Source organism: Vicia villosa, linkage group LG3 (assembly GCF_029867415.1).
Source record: "Vicia villosa cultivar HV-30 ecotype Madison, WI linkage group LG3, Vvil1.0, whole genome shotgun sequence".
NCBI lineage: Eukaryota > Viridiplantae > Streptophyta > Magnoliopsida > Fabales > Fabaceae > Vicia > Vicia villosa.
In genome coordinates this window covers 110576972-110587551 of record NC_081182.1, presented here as the reverse complement: position 1 = coordinate 110587551, position 10580 = coordinate 110576972, and the positions used below count along the sequence as shown (strand labels likewise).

At 33.8% G+C, this 10580-nt stretch overlaps 1 long non-coding RNA gene across 2 annotated transcripts; it reads left to right on the top strand.

The window, feature by feature from the left end:
* Positions 1-2624: 2624 nt before the first annotated feature.
* LOC131656530 (uncharacterized) lies at positions 2625-4693 on the top strand. 2 transcript variants are annotated; one of them, XR_009300134.1, is made up of 5 exons: positions 2625-2923; positions 3024-3075; positions 3291-3595; positions 3713-3776; positions 3928-4693. It is a non-coding gene; the product is annotated as an uncharacterized LOC131656530 (long non-coding RNA). The 2 variants fall into 2 exon arrangements; XR_009300135.1 differs by having other exon boundaries at positions 2627-2923; positions 3499-3595.
* The last annotated feature ends 5887 nt before the right edge of the window (positions 4694-10580 follow it).

The window sequence follows — 10580 nt, the reverse complement described above, 5'->3', positions numbered from 1 at the left end:
TTGCTGCTGACTTACTCCATATTTACTCTTATACCAAGCACTTATTTAGAATACATGTATGTTTTTCCAACCGAACTTAATATGTGTTGACACATTTCTATCTCCAATTGCTAGCTCTAACTTCCTCAATTAGATAAAGATTTTCAATTGGATAACTTTTTTAACACTGTAATAGTTTATGTTTGGAACCTTTCATGCATGAAATGTGATTTTAGTTTATGCATCTAAGGTTACTCTTCTTTGTGTGGTGGTGTGCAGTCCATAGAGTTGTGGGACATGGCTCAGAACAAGAGCATGACAATTCATGCACATGTGAATGTGATATCTACATTGCCTCAATCTCCTATCACTGGAATGGTTGCCTCTGCGAGTCGCGACAACGCCGTAAAGTTGTGGAAATAAATATCAGACATTTTATGACCTACTTCCTATGGTCAACTTGTGATATTACAGTTTTATATTTTTCCTTGGAGGCACTAATTTGTCAATTAATGGTTGAGTGACATATAATCAAAGTTGAAATCATAATATAGTTTTAAAATGAACATTTTGTTTATGCATAACAGAATCAGATCTAATGCAAGAAACAAACAAAAAAAGATTTCTGCAGCATTAGAAAATTATGATTGACATGTCTAATCCTAAATGATAGGCAATTAATTGTAGTCAATAATGGGGCGATCGTGGCAGTGCGGAGAGAAGCCGCTTCATGCGATATCACATCATTGTTGCAGCTGCATCAGATACAAATTGGGAAAAAATGCAAGTTTCAGATACTTTCGGCAGCGACAACAACAACACGAGCTTATTTTGTGTCTGCAATGATTTTGTAAGTGTACCTTTTGTTTTGCAAGAGGTGAGTTTCTTGATTAATTCTTTTGACAGGTTTGTTATGGAGGTAAGTGTTTATCTTCTTCATACAAGTGCAAGTTGGGTTTTCTTAATCCAACTTTGATAGATTTAGGTTTTTCTTCCATTTTTATGGCAATGTTATTTTACAGCTTTCATAATGGAGATGATGTTATCATGCCTGACTTGATTGATTATGGAGATGATGTTTTTCTGAAATCTGGTTTGTAATATGCAGGTTGTGGTTAAAGCTTCCAGTATTTATCATGAAGATACCGAAGTTCTACTGTGTGGAGTGAATAATATGTCAAAGCTCGCGTACCTGAATGAACTCGGAGTCCTAAATAATCTGAGATCAGGACTTTATTTACACACGATTCTTCAAAGTTTTTGTCACCTGATGAGGTCATTCATTGTGCCTATTACATGGCAGCTCTCTTGTGTTACATTGCAAAGTTTCCTAAGATTTAAAGCACACCAAAATTCAATATGATGCATGTCATGCAAAACAACAATATAGTGGCCGCTGCAAACATGTTATAGATAGATGATTCATTGCTCTTTCAGCACCCTATAAATGTGTTTCCAAAAATGTTGTTAGAATGACAGAGTATAGTTATTTTAATCTTCATTTCATAATCTTTGAAATAACATATATGTGGCAAACTACTTATGATATGAATTTGAAAATATTTCTTCTTCACTGGTTTATGTAATTTGATTCTTTTTTCCTGCTAGGTACACTTATCCTAATTGGATATAGTGTTATCAAATAGCTTCTATATAACATAGAGAAAATGATGATTTGACAACAAATTGCTTTAAATATAAAACCATCATGTGTTGAGCTAATTAACTGATCAAGTTTCCGACTTTGATGTTTACAGGAATGAGGAAACGAAAAAACTCCTTATTAAAGATATTCTTACAGCATGACATCAAATAGGAAAGTTCAGAGACTACTGAACAAATTCATGGATGCTGATATTCTGGTGTGGCAATTGAAGTTGATGATTATGATGTGTCTGCTATTGCAATACAATAGGCAAATGCAGCATTCGGTACGACAATCCATGATGACTGCAAGTTAAGGTTTATGGATCTCAATAGCAAGTTAAGGTTTATGGATCTCAATACAAAAAGGACGCACAAATTCATTGTATGTAAGGGTCAATGTAGTATCCAGGAATTTTATATTCAATCAAAATTGAGAATATGGAAATGTAGTATTAATTTAATGATCAATATATATATTGTCATTTAATTTATCAATTTGCTCTGCAGTGAACCGGTAATGCCTACAATAATGTTGTTGCTCTAAAGTGATGTATGTATGTAACACTGCTATTTTATTCACTTTTTAATTATATAATAAACTATTCGTTATAATTATATTATTATTATTATTATTATTATGATGTTATTTAAGAAATGTTTTATTATTGAATATGAAAGGACAAAATTGGAAATCAAACCTAAAATTGAGTAGGACAATTCTATTAAGATTTCTACCACGCCATGTATGGCATTACTGTTATCTTATAACTTTTATATGGAAGGAAAACAATCAACTATCAACTATCTACCCTATACTAATCAATTGGCCAAACATCCCAAAATACCCTTTCCTTCATTTTTATTTACACTGCTTGATGGACAAAAACGTAATTAACAAAATATGTATTCCAAAGACCTACTTTTCTCATTCTAAGCGACACTTATCCATGCTTCATTGGTTCAAATTAAACACTCTTCCCCATTCCAGCATAATGTATGTTTCTCCTGCTCTCACGCTATCTCTCTCTGTCTCTCTTCTCTCACTTCGACAGATTCTCTCTCCACTCTCACTTTCCTTCAAACCCTAACCGTTTCTTCATCGTGCCTCATGCTCTGGCGCCGTCATCTCCACCTCAAATTCATTCTACAACTCATCAGAGCTAGCTAAGCAAGCCACAAAAACGAAAAACCATATTCATCCTAACTCAATCCACATACATCAACAAATCAAGAAGTTCGAAAAAATCAACATCAAAATTGTGTGCATTGATGATTCATCATCGTAGGAGAAAGTCGGGTATCTCTGATTTAACATAGCTTCTCATTTTTAGATTTCTTCGTATTTTCAATTTTAGGGTTTTGATTTTTCTAATATTTCTCTAATCTGTCTTCAACAGTGACTTTTTTTTGCAAAGTTTTAGTTTTTCCTCATTCAACATCAAACTCAAGGTATGTTCTCCAGCGTTCTGCATTTGACTGTGTTGGTGTTAATGTATTTCATGTGTTGTAAACCTTTCATTATGTATGTCATTTTTGTAAACCTTTTATCTTTCTTTTTTTATGATGTTTTGTTGGAATCATATGAAACTGGTCTTTACCCTTTGTTGATATGATGATTAGATTACAGACTTACCAAATTTTTTATTGTTTTGATTTCCTTGCAGCACCTTTCTTTTATGTTTTCTTTAACAACATAGGTCTATACTCTATAACAATTACATCCAGGTCCTTCTTTTCACTAGATTTAATAAGCTCATCGTCTTTACTTTGATATATTTGATGGGAACTGAGTCAAATGCAAATAAGACAATTATGCTTATTGGAAACAAGTGCAAATCTGACAATTATGCTGATTGGAAATCTTGCTCACAGACGGGCCTTAACCACTGAAGAAGGTGAGCAGTTTGCAAAGGAGCATTGGTTGATTTTCATGGAGGCCTCATTATAAACTGCTCAAAATGTTGAAGAGGTTAGAAGTCACATCATATACTTTTGTTTTCTTCATTTATTTCCTATCTCCCACAAGAATAGTCTTTTTGTACAAAACTAAGTTCTTAGGTTGAATATTTTGGAAAATTGTTTGTAGGAAAGTTTTAATACAACCTTTATACGAGAAGATTCAGGATGGAGTTTTTGATGTATCGAATGAGGTTAGATTCTTATTTCATCAATTTAGATTTGTCATTCTTTACCTCAAATGTTTCACCACTTTATTGTTAATATCATTAATGATTATAAAGAGAAAAGTGTAGTCCTTATGATTCAAGACACAAGTCATTGATAATTTTTATATGATTGTAGTTTTATAAAATAAAAGTAGGATATGGTGGAATTCCTAGACCATTTGGAGGTAGGGATGACCCTTCTGCTGCTGGTGGAAGCTGCTGCAGCTGAAGTGAAATATATTGCAAACTGTTTGTTTCAAATGTAGTTCTTTATGTACTCTCTTCTCTTTTGGGTTTCTACCTGATCCAATAGCAGCCGACATTCTGATGAAAGAGCTAGACAAGCTTAAGCAGTGATTTGATCAAGAAGGTTTGAACATCTCCTTTCAATGTGTTATGGCTTTTTGTGGCTTTGGAAAAGTCAGTTGTGACTTTGTGTGGCTTTGGAAAAGCCAGTTGTGGCTTTCCTTACACCATAGTGGTTTTAGATTTTTTCTTCATACTTCCATAAAAAATAACCTGGTAAATTGTTTCTTTTATTCATTTCCACTATCCAATTTTCATGTTAGTAAAAATCTGAACCAGATTGCTAATGATTCGGCTCGAATCAAAGTGTTACCAAGGTTTGTTAACTCAGTATTATGCATTATTAGTGAAGGGCATTTGGTTTATGATATGTGCAGTCTTGGCAAAAACAGCACCTTTGGCAACTTCACAGCACCATCAATGAATTCATGTTCAGATTCTTCAGCCTATAACATAATAATAATAGTGATTGTTAGAACTATAGAGATGGAAATTGTGTGTATTGCTTATGTTAAATAATTATCATTTAAGGGATTATTTATACACCATACGTATGCGAGTTTCACTTTATGAATGAGTTCAATTTTTTCTTCGCATTTCTACTGTGAATAAATGAAGCTTTGTGGATGTGTTTTTTTGTTGTGGTGTCAACTAGAAAAGAAAGATGGATGACCCAGACACACCCCTTTTGCTTAGAAACACATATCTTTTTGTTTTGAAATTTTTTTATTACCTTGTCATATCTAAAATGTTTATCATATTAGTTTAGAATGTCTTTAGAATCAATTTGTGTGTATTGACTTTTAAATTTCATAAGTTCAAATGTTAATGAACAAACTACTAATATATTATTAGTAAAACTTTTTTTAGTTGGTTAATTTCCATTTTATATATGCAATTTGGTCAAACTTTTTTACTTCACAATTTTCATATCATTCATAAAATACTACACCATAAATAAAACACCCGGGCGACAGCACGGGTCTCTGACTAGTATATGATGAAAACTCTATTAAATAAATAATTAATTATCAATTTATTTTTGTATGCCTCATTTTAAAAGTGGTACTCTTATATTATAATTAATTGATAAAACAAATTTATCAGATTTAAAATGACAATTTTTTTTATAAAAAATGATAAAATAATTTACACATTGCTTTATGTTGAAAAAGTATAATAAAATTTAATTATTTAAATATTTAAAATAAATAAATATTTAATTACATTTCTTCCATAAAGTACAAATTTAAAATTTGAAACTACAAAATCTTATATCTCACTGATATATGTGCTTTAAAATATTTACCGAATCAAACTTTTACCGGTATTATTTTTTTATACGGGAAAAAATATACTACTGATTTAAATATTGTTATAAATGATGTCAAAATACGGGAAAACAATCTATGATTAACCCAAATATTATAAGCGATATTATTTTAATGTGTGAGAAAAAATATGCTACTTATTTATGTATTTTTATAAATGATGTCAAAAAAGAAATATTTTTGTTTTATTATTTCCTTTATTATTATATTTGTTGGAAATTCAACTTTTCTTTTTTTTTAAAAAAAATTTCTTTTTTAATGTCACAATTTTTTTCCATATGCTTTGACTCTATTTTAATTTCTCTTTTTAATCATACATTTTAGTTGTTAAACAATTACTAAATACTATGTGACTTTATTTTCAAAAACCTGTTATAATTTACTTTGAATAAAAATATTTTTGTACTTCAAATATTATTTTTGTTCTCATTAATATATTTTTTATAAAACAACAATTCGTATATGTTAAAATAATGCGCGTGTCCGACCAGAACCCGTGCGAATGCCCGGGTTTGTTAGACCATTTACAATGGGGGTGTTGAAAAAATTATTCAATAGTTGAATGTCTACAATGGTTTGTTGAATGAGGTGTTTAATTTGATGTGGATTAATTGGTGTTGAAAAGATTCAACATGTTGAATGAGAAAAAAGTGGGGCCACATGCAACACTTTACACAATTTTATTGGTTGTTGTGATTATTTAGATTTTATTTTCTTTTAATCATTTAAAATTAATTATTTCATAGTAAATAAATTTTTTATTTATTTTTATTTGGCTAAATTACAGTTTTGGTCCCCCTGTTTTGACATTTTCACGATTTTGGTCCCCCTATTTTCTTTTTAAACAGCTTTGGTCCCCCATCCCAATTTTGAACCAACTGGTTATGTACTGTTCATGTACGGTCATGTACTGTTCATGTACGGTCATGTACTGTTCATGTACGGATCATGCACTGTTTATGAACAAAATTGGGATGGGGGACTAAAACTGTTTAAAAAGAAAATAGGGGGACCAAAATCGTGAAAATACCAAAACAGGGGGACTAAAACTGTAATTTAGCCTTTTTATTTTTATCAAAATTCATTATTTTTTTCCTCTATAAATAGAGACTTGGTTCATTTGATTTGGACTCATAAAAAAAAGTTTAAATATTAATTATTTTAATTTAATTTTAATTGATAATAGATATTAATATATAATCATAAAAACAAAACTTTAAAAGAAAATAAGAATATGATGTGGGGTTGTTTACGGTGATTTCCGGTAAACAACCGCTAGTCTTCCAAACTATAATAAATATGATTTGGTTACTTGCAGGATCGACTAGATTGATCCTAGGACACATAGTCAAGAAGATTGTTATCAATGTTTGTTCGAACCATATTCATTATTTGTCTTCTTCAATAAGCGTTGTTCGATTAACAGAACAAATAGTCTTGACAATCACTTTGTTACATATAAATGTGACTTCATCGAAGTGACATAACATAAAAAATTAAAAGGACAATTGAAACGTAAAGAATCTTAAACTGTAGAAATATAAAAGACTTTGAAAGTAAATAGCATGAAAGTAATTCGAAAGTAAATGACGTTAAAGTAAAGATGCAGAAACGTAAATGGCAAGAAGTAAACGAAATGCAGTAATTCTGAAAGATATTTAAAAGCAAAGGATAATACACATGTATTAAAATGGTGGTGTCATACGTACATTTTCTCAGCGAACTCTTTCTCTTAACGCTTGATACTTGAGTAAATATGTGAGTGATTTGTACAAAATGAACACCCAGAATCCTAACACTAAGACTCCTATTTATACTAGTTTCGACCTTAACGGTCCTATACTAATCTGCTGCCACGTTTCTCATCAGAACTTCCAGCGAAGCCATCTGTTGTTGAACGGCTACGAAACCGTCTTCGAATTTCAAATCTTCCCGCCTGAGTCCATCTTCGACGCGTGGCAGTGTATTAAACAAACACTACTAAAAAACACGCTAAGTAGTAATACTTGAATACATATTCTATGAATTTTGTCTAAGTCCCGAAGACATATGTTTTCATTAATCTTTCAGCGTTCACTTATCTTCATCGAACTTAGAAGTCTTTATTTTTCGAAGCATGACCATCAGTAGCCATTCTTTTACTTTTTAAGGGATGGCCATCAGTAACCATCTTTCCTTCGATTCTCAACTCCTTCGAAGGACAAATAATATAAAACGAAATCTTCAGCTAACAAATTGCCCCCAATAAATGCCTGTTTCGAGAATCAACAGAAATAGGCGTTTCTTGTCATTATAAGATTTCGTTTTTATGATCTTTGAAAGTTCCAAGACTGCTGACTAGCGTCATAATCACTGATAACACTGTTTCCGAAACGTCTTGTCATTTTCAAAGATGTCTTCTCATAACTTACATTCCCACGTTTTAACCTTACTTCCTGATCATTACTCCTACATACTAGGAGTGAAGCTAACTCATTCGACCGCCGTTGGATTAAATCACCAGCCGCCACGTGTCTCTCGGGCTTTACCCAAAAGATTTAAAAAGGTTTCCGTTAAACCTTTAAATACTTGATCTTGCGTCTCTATACCGCCTTTCATTCATCTTCTTCACCAAAAAATTGAAACATCTTCACTCTTTTTAGAATCTTGTTCTTTTAATCAAAAAATTTCTTCATGGCTTCATCTTCAAATGTTCTTCAACCCGCTTTGAAGCTCCAATCAACAACACGTTCTGGGGAACGAGAGTTCGTTCCAAACCCTAATACTGAAGAAATACGCGCTATTTACGCTTCCCAGGTAATCATTCCCTTTGAACTCTCTGGAAAAACTCTTGCCTTTATGGGTCCGTTACCGAGTGAAAGTACCCAATCTATGAATAAGTTTTTTCCTGCTTACTACAAGACTAGACCATTAGTTAGCAAAGTTAAGATAGATGAAGACGGTCGCTCTCCTTTAGGCAAATCTGCTAATATTGAGGAAACTTCAACCGCAATCCCTTTAGCTTTAAACAAAATTAGGTTAAACTATATGACCAATTCTGTAAAAGTGTTTAGGTCAATCCCTTTAGCCAAAGATCCTGACTTGTACTATGCCTGGCTAGAAAGGGTAGAGAAACAAAAAGGATCCTTCTGGAAAACATTAGGAATATACGATTTGATTCAACTGTCAAGAACGGGTCTAGAATACAACCAACCCATGTTAGTAGCAGCGGTTCATTTTTGGGATGCTTCTCACAACACCTTCCATCTCCCATGTGGAATGGTTACCCCCACGCTTTTCGACGTGGCCGCTATTACAGGACTTCGACCAACTGGTGAAACCTTCGATCCCAATGAAATGGATAATGACACTATTGGTTTTAACGACTCGCAAGTCACTTATACGGCATTCATCCAGAAGCATCATATTACCACTGAAGCGACAGTATCTGATGAAGAGCATATTGCTTTTCTAGCATTATGGCTTTCACGATGTGCCTTCTGTTCAAGGTCTATCCAAGTTGCGAAAAGGTACCTTTGCATGGCTAATCAATTGCATGCTGGGAAAAAGCTCAACCTCAGCCAACTACTTCTAGGGTCTCTTTATGAAAACCTTAGTGAAGCTGCAAACCTTACCAAGAATTTCAAATCTGGTAGTTTACTTTACGCTGGTCCTTTCTAGCTATTGCAACTGTGACTTAATGCTACATTCGAAACTCATCTTCCCTTTCGAGGAGATGTCAATGAGGAGGATAGCACAATCAAAAATCGAACTATAGAGGGGACCAGGTTAGCTTACCTAACTCCAAAAGAGGAAATGGGAAAGCTTCATGAACATTTCCTGGCGTATTCGATGATGTTTGCTCGGCGTGACCAGTTCGATCCTTCTATGGCCCCATTTGTACACAGAACAATAGGTCCTGAATGGTTTACTCGAAAATTTCCGCCAACATCTCAGGATCAACAAACTGAATCTATGGAAATTTGGGAAGCCTTTCTGACTCCAAGATTATTTTCCCACCGCCTTCGACCATCAAAGGGTCAATGTATCCTCATGTGCTATCAACCGAATTTGGTCTCAAGACAATTTGGGCTAACTCAAATAACACCCAAGTGCTTATATGAGAAAAGGAACCATATGTGTTTCCACACTTTGTATTTGACTGAAGAGGAATGTGAACAAAAAATCGACAAATACGTTGACGTCACCAATCTTTCTCCTATTCCTTTTGAACCTTCTTTTTACTCTACACCAGATTTTCATCAATGGTGGACAGAGTATTATAGCTCTCAAATTTTTGATGCTGATAGCCTTGCTCAGGAACTAACTGCAGCTTTCAATGATGTGCAGGAGAACTTCCAAAAAGGTACTTCCACTCATATTAAAGAAATCCAAGCTTTTCAAAAATTCTTTGAAACTATCTATAGGCCTGATGATCTTAGTCGGACTGTTCGTGAGGCTGCAGTTACTTTGCGCGAAAAGTTTTCCGCCAAACTAAATAAGTTGAAATTGCCCTCGTATGTTCGACCAGAACTACGTTATGAAGTGGCTTTCAAACTCAATCCTCCAAAATTCCCCCCACTACCAAGTGCTGATTTTGGTGTGGCTCTAAGTCCTCCTTTCCCAGACTGGTTCGTGTGTGGGAATGCTCTCAAAATTCTTCAAGAGAGTACCAAAAAACGCGCTGAACGAGTGGTTCCGACTAAGCATACCTTGGATACTTTCAAAGGACATCTTCATATAGATCTTAAACATGTTCGTGTCCTGACTCCAATACCTGAAGGTCTGGATTAAGGCAATCTTTTCGACTGACTTATCTTTTCTTTATTGATATACTGATTTCAGTCTCAACTACAGCTGTTGCACGAAGGAGGAAGATTAAGGAAGCTTCTGCCCCAAAAGACTCTGGGACATCTAAAAGCAATAAACCAAGTGGGAGTGACTCCCTCGTCACTGATAAGAAGCCCACGGTACATACTTATCTCATACTCTCAATCTTGTACAATATGTGATTAATACTCATCTTTCTCATTTTCCACTTGCCAGAGTTCGAAACCCCCAACGGGTTCGAAGCGTAAAGCTTCTTCGACCACTGGTTCGGATGGCGAAGATAAATCTCCTCCTCAAACTAGACAAGGACAGAAGAAAAAACACAAAGCTGTTACCCCTTCAA